At 40.0% G+C, this 13,016-nt stretch overlaps 1 pseudogene across 1 annotated transcript; it reads right to left on the reverse strand.

The window, feature by feature from the left end:
• Positions 1-11,447: 11,447 nt before the first annotated feature.
• On the reverse strand, positions 11,448-12,180 carry LOC309961874 (annotated as a pseudogene). The gene has a single exon. The product of its transcript is annotated as an uncharacterized misc_RNA (transcript).
• Positions 12,181-13,016: the final 836 nt, after the last annotated feature.

Below are 13,016 nucleotides of genomic sequence, written 5' to 3' on the forward strand. Positions count from 1 at the left end.
GATTTCTCTACCCCACCCAGAAGGAGAGTTCAAAGGAGATTGGTACCGGCTCCCTCCACACCCTCTCTCTCTCTCTTTTTTTTTTTTTTTTTTTGCCACACCCTCTCATTTTTGAGTAGGCTGTGAGGGTATGAGGAATAAAGCAAACTTCTGTATATAAGGACAAAATTGTTTGTTTCACATAAATTTTGTTACATATTTTTGCTAATTGCTTTGTATGTAACAACACAGTTGCCAAGCTATTTGTTGTACTTTTGAATTTTCTGATTAAATTATAGACTGCAAATAATGGCTTTCAGAATGAGGGACTTCCAGCAGATGCTAACAATAACAGTAGCACAAGTTGAAAACTTCCCAAAGCTTTCCAGAAAAAAAATATTTTCTCATGATAAAACCCAAGTGAATAGATATTTAGAAGAAAGCTTTTCCCTTCAGGGAGCCAAGTAACTATATTTTAGTACCAACATACCTTATTTTCACTGTGAATCCATTTTTTATTGCATGTTCAGATGTCCCTCTTTGCTTTTTTGTAACATTAATTGCAATGATGATGTTCTTGGAGTTCATGAAAATATAATTAAAGGAGATTTTTAAACACTTCGTGAATTTTTTTTTTTTTTTTTTTGCAATTGAAGCTCATGTGATGACTGTTGAGTAGGGAACCCGAACCACTCAGAAATATTTGCCTTTTCATCTCTTTGCAGCAGAAGAGATCACTTCTACAGGGACAGTTTTAAGCAGTGTTTCATGTCTTTGAGTGTTCTCACTGTGCTTTAAAGACCATATTTGTAAGGCGACTTGAGAAGAAATTCAATGTAATGAGTTTATTTGCATTTGGTGATGATGTTGCTAGTTTAAAAATCCTTCCCAAATCCTGCATGTGACAGGGGCGTGAGCCGGGGGGGGGGGGGGGGCGGTGGAGGATATGCAGGCAATGCAGGCAAAAGGCTGTATTTGGCAAATTAGGCCACCTGAATCTTTGTTGTGTGTGGGGCGAGTGGGGAGGAAAGCAGTTAGACTCCCCTTTCTCTCAGTTCCCAACCCTGAACTTCTCCCCAGTGCTGAGGGTCTTCCTCTCTTTGGACAAGCACTGGGACGCTGGTTGGGGTAAGGGTGTAATAATGAAAGGAGAGGGACCCATTTTCCATCCCTTAGTGAACCTGAGATATTTCATCATCTTGGGGGTTCTGAACCCACAAAGTTCCATCCTTAGACCTTGGTTTGTTTTTAAAGTATCTTTGTCTTAAAGAGATTAACATGGTATAAAGTTGTTGAAATTCATTTGCCAAAAGGTATAGAATTTATCTGCCTTTTATAATTTGATGGAATATGTATTCTTTTTTTTTAATGGATATAGAGGCATTCTGATTATTTATTTATTTGGTTGCACCAGGTCTTAGTTGCAGCTCAGAGGCTCCTTAGTTGCAGCTCACGGGCTCCTTAGTTGCAGCTCACCCACTCCTTAGTTGCAGCACATGGGCTCCTTAGTTGCAACATGCGGGCTCCAGTTGTGGCATGTGAACTCTTAGTTGTGGCATGCGTGTGGGATCTAGTTCCCTGACCAGGGATCAAACCCAGGCCCCCTGCATTGGGAGCGTGGAGTCTTAACCACTGCGCCACCAGGGAAGTCCCAGAAATCTGTATTCTTAAAAAAATCCAGGAGTTTACATATGGATGTCAACCCTATCTCAGGGTGATTTAGTAGTAACATAAATGGTTGGTGCCAAGTGATGGGTTATGAGACCAATCCCCCAGGTACCCTGTGTGTCTGTCGCCCATACATGAAGTATTCTTCTACTGATAGACTTAGGAAGAGGAGGGAAAGTGAATTCATGATTACTATTTGGGGGTTGCCTAATAAGGAAGAGGAAGCAATAAAGCTTAAATTTTACTGCAAGCTTTCGGTGCTTGGGTTAGACTCCTGACCAGGGTTTCATTTGTTTGGAAGGTGGATCAGGGACTCACTCAGTCACAAGGAAATCACACAGCCAGTGAGCTCTCAAGCAAGATATTAACAGGCTTTCTAATTTTTTTCTTTTGAGAGCTAGAGAGTCCAGGAAGCCCCCATTCTCTGCCAAGTCTGACTAGAGCAAGCCCTGTGAGGTTTCATAGTTCTCTCATTTGACTCCTTTCTTAGAGGCTGAATGGAATATTCCAAGCCTGGGCAGCGACAGGTGCCTGGGAGAGTTGCCTGCAGCAGTGGCAGTATCCACAGAGGACAGAGTAAAGCTTCTTTTTTTTTTCTTTTTTTAGTGACTCAGCTATATATACATATATATATATATATATATATATATATATATATATATATATATATATATATCCCCATATCCCCTCCCTCTTGTAAAGCTACTTAACATAAATCTGATCAAGCCATCTTTCCCACTTAAAACCCTTTAGTGGATCCCCATCTCTTATGGAATAAGGTTCCATAGCCTTTGCATATAAGGTCTGCTATTCGGTACCTTTGTTTCTATAGCCTGGTCTCCTCTGCCTTAGACTGCCCTTTCCTCCTTTACCCACTACATTTTCCAAAATGTATCCTGGAGGGTCCTTTCCTCTAGAGAGCCTTCTCTGATTGTCATCTCCTCTTCCCTGGTTGTACCCAACCCATCAAGAATCCCTCAGCTCCATTTGGGAGCCTTTGACTGCACTTGATTGTATCAGTCCGTTCACTTGTATGCCTCCCCCACTAGACGTAGACCTCTCTGAGGGCACTGATTGGGCCTTGTGCCCTTTTCTAGCTCAAGGCCTGGTACTTATTTGTATTCAGTAAATGTTTGATACATTGATGAATGAGAACTTAGGGAAAATGTGAGAGAAAACCTGTGTCTGCTGTCACAGTTTGTTGTGTGCAGGGAAGGAGGAAGAAGCACAGAATCTTGTTTCAAGTGTGGTGATGACTGAATTTATCTTTGTTTCCCTTTAATTTTTTCATTTCCCTTTTTCCATCCAGCCCATCTTTTTCTCTCCTTTTTAATTTAGTATCTATTTCATTCCCCATGAGTAAGAGTAGCTGATTTTTGTAAAGGATTCTGCAATTTAAAAATAGTTTTATATGTGGTGCATCTCGCTTGGTCCTTACAACAATTTTGTGAAGAGATGAGGTTACTATCATTTCATAGCTTCCGAAAATTAATCTCAGTGAACGTGTGATTTGCCCAAGGTCATGGGGCCTAGGAAATCACCAAGAAAGGTTAATCCAACTCTTACTTTGGTTCTCTTTCCTCTATACACCATTGCCTTTCCTGAAGACTTTAGTGCATATTTGGTTAGCATCCTTTCTGGGCTAGAGACTCAGCTGGCTGCTGGGATTATGAGCATAGGGACTTGTCTTTAGGGAGCCACCAGCTGGTAGAGATGCTGAGACATAATGTATTGGTTTTGTTCCAAATGTCCAAACATTTAGAAACAATATTACGTGCGGTAGTTGAAAATATAAGGAAAAAGAATTAGAAAGTTATGTTGCCATGCCTATGACATCCATGAATAACCCAGTTTTTGAAAGTTAATAAACTTTATTTTTTAGAGCAGTTTTAGGTTCATAGCAAAACTGAGCAGGAAGGACAGAGATTTCCACTATGCCCTCTGTTCCCGCCCATATGGCCCCATCCACAACTTCCTCCACTATTGACATCATCCGCTACAGTGGCTGTATTTACTACAGTTGATGAACCTACGATGACACATTGTTATCACCCAAAGTCCATTGTTAACATTAGGGTTCACTCCTGGTGTATTGCACATTCTGTGGGTTTTGATGAATGTATAAATGATATATATCCACCGTTGTGATGTCATACAGAATAGTTTCACTGCCCTAAAAATCCTTTATGCTCTGCCTATTCATCTCTCCACCCTCCACCCCCAAACCCTGGAGACCATTGATCTTTTTACTGTCTCCATAGTTTTTCCTTTTTCATAATGTCATATACTTGGATCCATACAGCCTTTTCATATTGGCTTCTTTCACTTAGAAATACTCATTTAAATGTCCTCCAGGTCTTTTCATGTGTGATAGCTCATTTCTTTTTAGTGTGAATAGTATTCCATTGTCTGAATGTACTGCAGTTTATCCATTTACCTACTGAAGGACATCTTGGTTTCTTCTAAATTTTGGCAATTATGAATAAAGGTGCAATAAATATCAATGTGTAGGTTTTTGCATAGATATAAGTTTTCAACTCATTTAATTAAGTACCAAGGAGCATGATTACTGGATCATATGGTAAGAGTATGTTTAGTTTCATAAGAAGCTGCCAAACTGTCTTCCAAAGTAGCTGTACCATTATGCCTTCCCACCAGCAATGAATGAGAGTTCCTATTGTTCCACGTCCTCGCTAGTACTGTTCTTCTCCTTCAATATTGAATTGGTTGTTCTGGGTCTTTTAATCTTCATATAAACTTTAGAATTAGTCTGTTGATGTCCACAAAATGTTGGGACTTTGATTGGAATTGTGCTGAATCTATAGATCAAGTTGGGAAGAACTGACATCTTGACAATATGGAGTCTTTCTATCCATGAACATGCAATCTCTCCATTTATTTTGTTCTCCTTAGATATATTGATATTTTATTGGAGTTTTGAGGTTTGCTTCATAGAGCTCTTGTACACATTTCGTTAGGCTTATACCTAAGTATTTCATTTTGGGGGGGTGCTAATGTATAAGGTAGTGTGTTTTTAATTTCAAATTCCACATGTTCATTCCTGGTATAAGGAAAGCAATTGATTTCTGCATATTAACCTTGTATCCTACAACCTTGCTATAGTCATGTATTAGTTCCAGGAGGTTCTTAAAAATTTTTGTCAATTCTTCTAGATTTTCTACATAAAGAATTATGTCATCTGTGAATAAAGACAATTTTATTTCTTTTTCAATCTGAATACCTTTTATTCCTTTTATTGTTTCCTTTTCTTGTCATGTTGTATTAGCCAGGACTCCCAGTACAATATTTAAAAACAGAGATAAAAGTGGACATTCTTGCCTTATTCCTGATATTAGCAGGAAAGCTTCGAATTTCTCACCATTAAGTGTGATGTTAGCTGTTGGTGTTTTGTAGATGTTCATTATCAAGTTGAAGATGTTCCCTTGTATTCCTGGTTTGCTGAGAGTTTTTATCATAAATGCATGCCGGCTTTTGTCAAATGCTTCTTTTGCACCTATTAATATGACCATGTGATTTTTCTTCTTTAGCCTGTTGATGTGATGGGTTACATTAGCTGATTTTTGAATGTTGAAACAACATTGCATACCTGGGATAAAGCCCACTTGGTCATAGTGTATAATTCTTACACATTGTTGGACTTTATTTGCTAATATTTTGTTGAGGATTTTTATGTCAATGTTCATGAGAGATATTAGGCTGTAGTTTCTAAATAATGTCTTTGTCTGGTTCTGGTATTAGGGTAATACTGGTCTCATAGAACGAGTTAGGAAGTATTCCCCCTGTTTCTATCTTCTGGAAGAGACTGTAGAGAATTGGTATAATTTCTTCTTTAAATGTTTGGTAGAATTCACTAGGGAACCCAATCTGGGCCTGGTGCTTTCTGTTTTGGAAGGTTATTAATTCGATTTCTTTAATGAATATAGATTTCTTCTTTGATTCATAGGTTATTTAGAAGTGTGGTGTTTAATCTCCAAGTATTTGGGGATCTTCCAGTTGGCTTTCTATTATTGATTTCTAGTTTAATTACACTGTGGTTTGAAAGCAGGCATTGTATGATATATATTCTTTAAATTTATTAAGGTATGTTCTGTGGCCCAGAAAGTGGTCTATCTTGAATGTTACATGTGAGCTCGAGCAGGATGTGTCATCTGCTACTGGATGAAGTAATCAATAAATGTCTGTTATGTCCAGTTGACTCATGATGTTATTGAGTTCAACTCTGCCTTTACTGAATTTCTGCCTGCTGGATCGACAGAGAAGTATTAAACTGTCCAACTCTATTAGTGTATTCCATCTATTTTAGTTTTTTGCCTTATATATTTTGACGCTCTGTTGTTAGATACATACACATTAAGGATTCACCCCTTTATCATTATGTTAATGTGCATCTTTATTCCTATAACTTTCCTTGCTCTGAGTCTGCTGTCTGAAATTAATGTAACTATTCTCACTCTTTTTGATTAGTGTTAGCATGGTATATCTTTATCTCTTTACTTTTGATTTCTATGTGTTTTTATATTTAAAGTGGGTTTCTTATAGACAACATATAATTGGGCCTTGGTTTTTGATCCACTCTGACAATCTGTCTTTTAATAGGTTTATTTAGATCATTGATATTTAAAATGATTATTGATATGGTTGGATTAATATCTACCATATTTGTTACTATTTTCTATTTGTTGCCCTTGTTCTTTGTTCCTATTTTTGTCTTTCACACTTCTTTTGCCTTTTGTGGTTTTAATTGATAATTTTATGATTCCATTTTTAATGGTTGCCCTAGAGTTTGCAATATACCTTTACACCTAATCCAAGCCCACAGACATACCCTGGAGATTTTGAGGGTTCAGTTCCAGACTGCCACAATAAAGTGAATATCATAATAAAGTGAGTCACATGAATTTTTTCATTTCCCAGTGCATATAAGTTTATGTTTACACTATAGTGTAGTCTATTAAGTGTGCAATAGCATTATCTCTGAAAAAATGTACATACCTTAATTAAAAAATACTTTCGGGCTTCCCTGGCGGCACAGTGGTTGAGAATCTGTCTGCTAACGCAGGGGACACGGGTTCGAGCCCTGGGCTGGGAGGACACCACATGCCGCGGAGCAACTAGGCCCGTGAGCCACAACTACTGAGCCTGCACGTCTGGAGCCTGTGCTCCGCAATGAGAGAGGCCGCGATAGTGAGAGGCCCGCGCACCGCGATGAAGAGTGGCCCCCGCTTGCCACAACTAGAGAAAGCCCTCACACAGAAACGAAGACCCAACACAGCAAAAATAAATTAATTAATTAATAAACTCCTACCCCCAACATCTTAAAAAAAAAAAAAAGAAAACCACAGCTTTAAAGAAAAAAAAAAACTTTCTTGCTAAAAAATGGTAACCATCACCTGAGCCTTCACCAAGTTGTAATGTTTTTGCTGGCGGAAGGTCTTGCCTCAGTGTTGATGGCTGTTGACTGATCAGGGTGGTGTTTGCTGAAAGTTGAGGTAGCTGTGGCAGTTTCTTAAAATCAGACAACAGTGAAGTTCACCACATTGATTAACTCTTCCTTTAATGAATGAGTTCTCTGTAGTGTACAATGATGTTTGATGGCATTTTACCCACAGTAGAACTGCTTTCAAGATTGGAGTCAGTCCTCTCAAACCCTGCCACTGCTTTATCAACTAAGTTTATGTAATATTCTAAATCCTTTGTTGTCAATTCAACAGTCTTCACAGCATCTTCACCAGGAGCAGTTTCCATCTCAGGAAACCACTTTCTTTATCATCCATAAGAAGCAACTCATTCATTAGAGTTTATCATGAGATTTCAGCAATTCACTCACACCTTCAGGCTCTACTTCTGGTTCTCCTGCTATTTCTACCACTTCCTCTACTGAATCACTTCCTCTACTGAAGTCTTGAACCCCTCAAAATCATCTATGAGGGTTGGAATCGACTTCTTCTAAACTCCTGTTAGTGTTTATATTTTGACCTCTTCCCATGAATCACAAATGTTCTTAATGGCATCTAGAATGGTGAATCCTTTCCAGAAGGTTTTCAATTTACTTTGCCCAACAGAAGAATTGCTTTCTATGGCAGCTATGGCCTTATGAAATGTATTTCTTAACGAATAAGACTGGAAAGTCAAAATTACTCTTTGACCCATGAGCTGCAGAATGGATGTTGTGTCAGTAGGCATGAAAACAACATTAATCTCATTGTACATCTCCGTCAGAACTCTTGGGTGACCAGGTGCATTGTCAGTGAGCCATAATGTTTCAAAAAGAATCTTTTTTCTGAGGAGTAGTTCTCAACAGTGGGCTTAAAATATTCAGTAAACCATGTTGGAAACAGATGTGCTGTCGTCCAGGCTTTGTTGTTCCATTTATAGAGCACAGGCAGAATAGATTTAGCATAATTCTTAAGGGCTCTAGGATTTTCAGAATGGTGAATGAGCAGTAGCTTCAACTTAAAGTCACCAGCTGCATTAGCTTTTAACAAAACTCAGCCTGTCCTTTGAAGTTTTGGAGACAGGCATTGACTTCTCTCTAGCAATGAAAGTAATAGATGGCATTTTCTTCCAATATAAAGCTGTTTCATCTACATCAAAAACCTGTTATTTAGTGTAGCCACCTTCACTAATTATCTTAGCTAGATCTTCTGAATAACTTGCTGGAGCTTCTACCTCAGTACCTGCTTCTTCATCTTGTACTTCTGTGTTATGGAGAAAGCATTTTTCTTTAAGTCTCATGAGCCAACCTCTCCTGGCTTCAAATTTTTCTTCCACAGCTTCCTCACCTTTCTCAGACATCAGAGAATTGAAGAGAATTAGCGCCTTGCTCTGAATTAGACTTTGGTTTAAGGGAATGTTATGGCTGATTTTGATCTTCTCTGGAGGCTAATAAAACTTGCTCCATATCAGCAATGAGGCTGTTTTTCTTTCTGATCATTCATGTGCTTGCTGGAGTAGCACTTTTAGTTTCCTTCAAGAACTTTTCCTTTGGCTGTTCAGTTTGGCTGTTTGGCACAGTTTGGCTGTTTGGCACAAGAGGCCTAGCTTTCAGCCTATCCCAGCTGTTGACATGCCTTCCTCACTAAGCTTTTAATTAAAGTGAGAGATGTGCAACTCTTTTTTTCACTTGAACACCTAGAGGCCATTGTAGGATTATTAATTGCCCTAATTTCAATATTGTTGTGTCTCAGGGAGTAAGGAGGCCTGAGGAGAGAGGGAGAGAAACAGGGAATGGCTGGTAGGTGGGGCAGTCAGAACACACACACTTATTAAATTTGCTGTCTTATATGGTTGCAGTTCATGGTACCCCAAAATAATTACAGTAGTAATATTAAAGATCACAGATCTTCATAACAAATATAATAATGAAAAAATTTGAAATATTACAAGAATTACCAAAATGTGACATAGAGACATGAGGTAAGCAAATGCTCTTGGAAAAATGATGCCAGTAGACTTGCTTCACTCAGCGTTGCCACAAACCTTCAATTTGTAAAAAGTACAACAAAGCAAAGCACAATAAAACAAGGTATGCCTGTGTACCACTCCACAGGTAGTGTGAATACATTATAATAGCAAAATAATCCTAATTCCTCCCTTCCCTTGTTTCATTGCTGTCATTCATTTCACTTGTATATATGCATATATAAGCACATATACATATATACACATATATATGTACGTTTTATATGCACACACATAAGTATACATAATCAAAAACGTTATTGTAATTATTTTGAATAAATTGCTAGCTGTTAGAAGAATTATGAAAAATCAGTTTTTATTTGGTCTTCACTTATTCATTCTCTGATATTCTTCTTTATGTAGATATGAGTTTAACCTATATCATTTCCCTTCTCTCTGAAGAATTTAACATTTCTTGCAACGTAGGTCTACTGGCAAGAAAGTCCCTCAATTTTTGTTTGTCTGAGAGTGTTTTTATTTCTCCTTCACTTCTGAAGTATATTTCAAAGGGTACAGAGTGCTAGGATAATAGGGTTTGGTTGTTGTTTGTTTTTTTTTTTTCTGAACACTTTAAATATTTCATTCCATTCTCTTTTTGCTTCTGTGATTTCTGGGGACAAGTTGGTTGTGACTCTTATCTTTGTTGCTCTATAGATAAGGGTTTTTTCCTTCCAGCTTCTTGCAAGATTTTTCCTTTAGCTTTGATTTTCTGAAGTTTCAATACCAATCTGTAGTGGTTTTGCTGGCATTTATCCTGCTTGGTGTTCTCTGAGCTTCCTGGATCTGTGGTTTGGTGTCTGACATTTAATCTGGGGAAATTCTCAGTCATTGTTGTTACACATAGTTCTTCTGTTCCTTTCTCTCTTTTCCTTCTATTTCCATTATGTGTATGTTATACCTTTTATAATTGTTCTACATTTTTTGGATATTCTGTACTATTTTTTGTAATTCGTCGTTCTCTTTGCTTTCCAGTTTTGGAAGTTCCCATTGTCATCAAGTTCAGAGATAATTTCCTCTGCTGTATCTATTCTCCTAATGAGCCCATCAAATGTCTTTATTGATCTCTAGTATTTCTTTCTGATACTTTCTTAGAATTTCCATCTCTCTACTTCGTGTTCTTACATGTCCTGTTTTTGCATGTTGTCTACATTTACCATCAAGGCCCTTAGCATATTAATCACAGTTTTTTTCAAATTACTGTTGTGATAATTCCAACACTCCTACCATATCTGACTCTGGTTCTGATGATTGTCATTCCTCTTCAAACAGTATTTTTTGCCTTTTAGTATGCCTTGTAATTTTTGGTTGAAAGGTGGATGTGATGTACCAGGAGTTGAAGTATGTAGGTCTTTAGTGTTGTGGTGGTAACATGTGGAGGAGGAGAGGGCAGCATTTGAAAGTTCTGTGATTCGGTCTCCCTTTTCTCATGAGTCTGTGTGCCTCGACTGTGAAGTTCACTGGTACTTCTTAGTATTCCCCCCCCCCCACCCCTTAGGTGGTACAGGATGGTTAGAGGGGGCTGGAGTTGGGTGTTTCCCTTTCCTCAAGTTGGTCAGGCTCTGATAAAACCCCAGCAGGTTAAGTTTTGTTAAAATAGTTTCTCCTGGGGGTGGCGGGTGGGGGTGGTTGTTGAGAAGACAGAATCCTCTAGCATATTTCAAAATGGTTTCTTTTCCTTTGGTCAGTTCTGATGAAAAAAAAAAAGTTGCCCAAAGATACCATTTTCAGCTGAAAACCTGAACAGTACTTTTTTTTTTGCTGACTCCTCCTGGAATCACCTCTCTGGTTTGGTGGGTACTTTTTACAGAGCAATGAGGTTTCCCAAAATGGAGCCTTTCTCTGGGCTGTTTGGTTCTCAGGAAGGCTGGCCCATACCTTTTCCCCTCCTCTGCGGAGAGGGCAATATGCGTTAAGCTGAAAAGTTACCTTCCAAAAGTGAGACAGGGATTAGACTGCTGCTTCAGAACTATGGAATTATCTGGAATGTTTTACAAATGGCTGCTACATCAACAACAAAAAAGGTAATTATAAAATGTGTACATCACAGCATGCTTTTAAAGGCACTTTGCTCACATTCCCTTAAACGGTTGTTCCCAAAAGTGCTCAGCCTCTAGTCCGAGTGGAATCTCTGGAGAGATTCAGATTCAGAGACAGTTTGGTGAAAAGGATCCAGGGGAGGGGGTGGGAGACGTGATGAAAGGAGAAAGCAGCCTTCCAGTTAGAGATCAGCCATCAGTTTCAAGGTCAGCTTCGGGCAGGCTGGCCTCAGCGGAGTCGGGGTGAGAGGGAGGGGCAGCGCAGGGCGGGACTAGGGTGCTCTACATCTCATCCAGGTCAAGCAGAGTCTGGTGCAGCATCCTTTGTGTACAGAGGTGCTCCTCTTTGGTGCATTTCAGTTTATCTTCCAAATCTTCAACTGTCTTTTCCAGCTTGGCTGCGATCTCTCAGCAAACTCAGCACGGGTCTCTGCCTCCTTGAGTTTATCAGTAAGAATCTATCTCTTCCTCACATTTGTCTTCTTTTTGAGAGTCCTTTTTTTCAGCAGCACTCAGACACTTCAGCTTCTGGTCCACCAATCTGATCTGCTCATCCGTCTCTCGGCAACGGGACTCTGCCAGCTCAGCTCGCTCCTCTGCGCCTTCCAAGCCTCCCTCAATAATCACCAGCCTAAGAGCCACCTCTTCGTACTTCCTACCTGCCTCTTCTGCAATGTGCTTAGCTTCTTCGAGTTGGAGTTCCTGGAGCTCCATTTTTTCTTCCTCTTTTAAGGCTCGGTTTTCAGCGACCTTCATGGCTCTCTCGCTGTCATCAGCAGCTTTCTCGGCTTCCTCCAGCTTTTGCAGGGCAGTGGCCAGGCGCTGTTGAGCGCGGTCCAGCTCCTCTTCAACCAGCTGGATCCTACGGTTCAAGGAGGCCGCCTCAGCCTGTTCCCAGGCCACCTTTCTCCCTCCACTTCCGTGGGAGGCGCTCGGCCCTTTCCTCCGCGTCACCGACCTGCTGCTGCAGAACATGGGTCTCGCGCTTCACCGCCTCGTTGGTGACCCCCGCCATGGTGCCCACCCGACCCCTGCTCGCCTTCGGGTTCCTGCCTCCTCTGCCCAGAGTTGCAGCCGCTTCTCACCCCTACTTCCCCTGAAGCCCCTGCTTTTGGATTCGTGTACAGGACCTGAACATGCCACCATGGCCACTTTGTTCATTAGCCCATTGTGCAAGCAGTGAACTGAGCAAGGAGAGAAGCTGACTGACACCCAGAAAATAAGTCATTCTATCTACCTGGTTATTAAGAGTCTCTTTGTGGCATAATGTGGCAGTGATCCATTTCTATAGGACCCAATATAGCATACTACAAAACTGTCTTTGACTTGAGTTCAAGGTCCTTCTTTCTCCCTCAGTTGGAATAGGTGTGGACTGAGAGAGTTGCATCAATGCAGCAGAGGCAGGCGATATGGAGGTCTAGGCCAACAAGTCATATTTTTTTTGCATCTTCTGGAGTACTTGAGTCTCCCTAAATCTACCATTTCTTTCATGCAATAGTTTGCTTCTTTGCCTCTCAACCTTCTTCTGGGAGTTTCTGTTAACACTAAGCTCATGACGGCCAGCTCCAATTGCACAGTTACTTGGTGTACCATTGTCAGGCTCTCAGGCTTTACTTCAGAGTGTATGGCCCTTCATGTTCCAGACCACTGGACCCCTAAAAATTTCACTGATGTTGCAGACCCCTTGATCATCAAGGACTTACTGCCTACCCTCTGACACATATGTGTTTTAATACGGCATTTGAATTACTTGACCTGTTCTCCTTATTAGGTCCAATTAGTAAAATGTCAGTCAGTGTAGAAGGCTAGCATGATGCACGGTGGAACAGCAAGATGATGGAGATCGCTATA

The sequence above is a fragment of the Leucopleurus acutus genome, assembly GCF_964270905.1.
Source record: "Leucopleurus acutus genome assembly, chromosome: 5".
Lineage (NCBI taxonomy): Eukaryota > Metazoa > Chordata > Mammalia > Artiodactyla > Delphinidae > Leucopleurus > Leucopleurus acutus.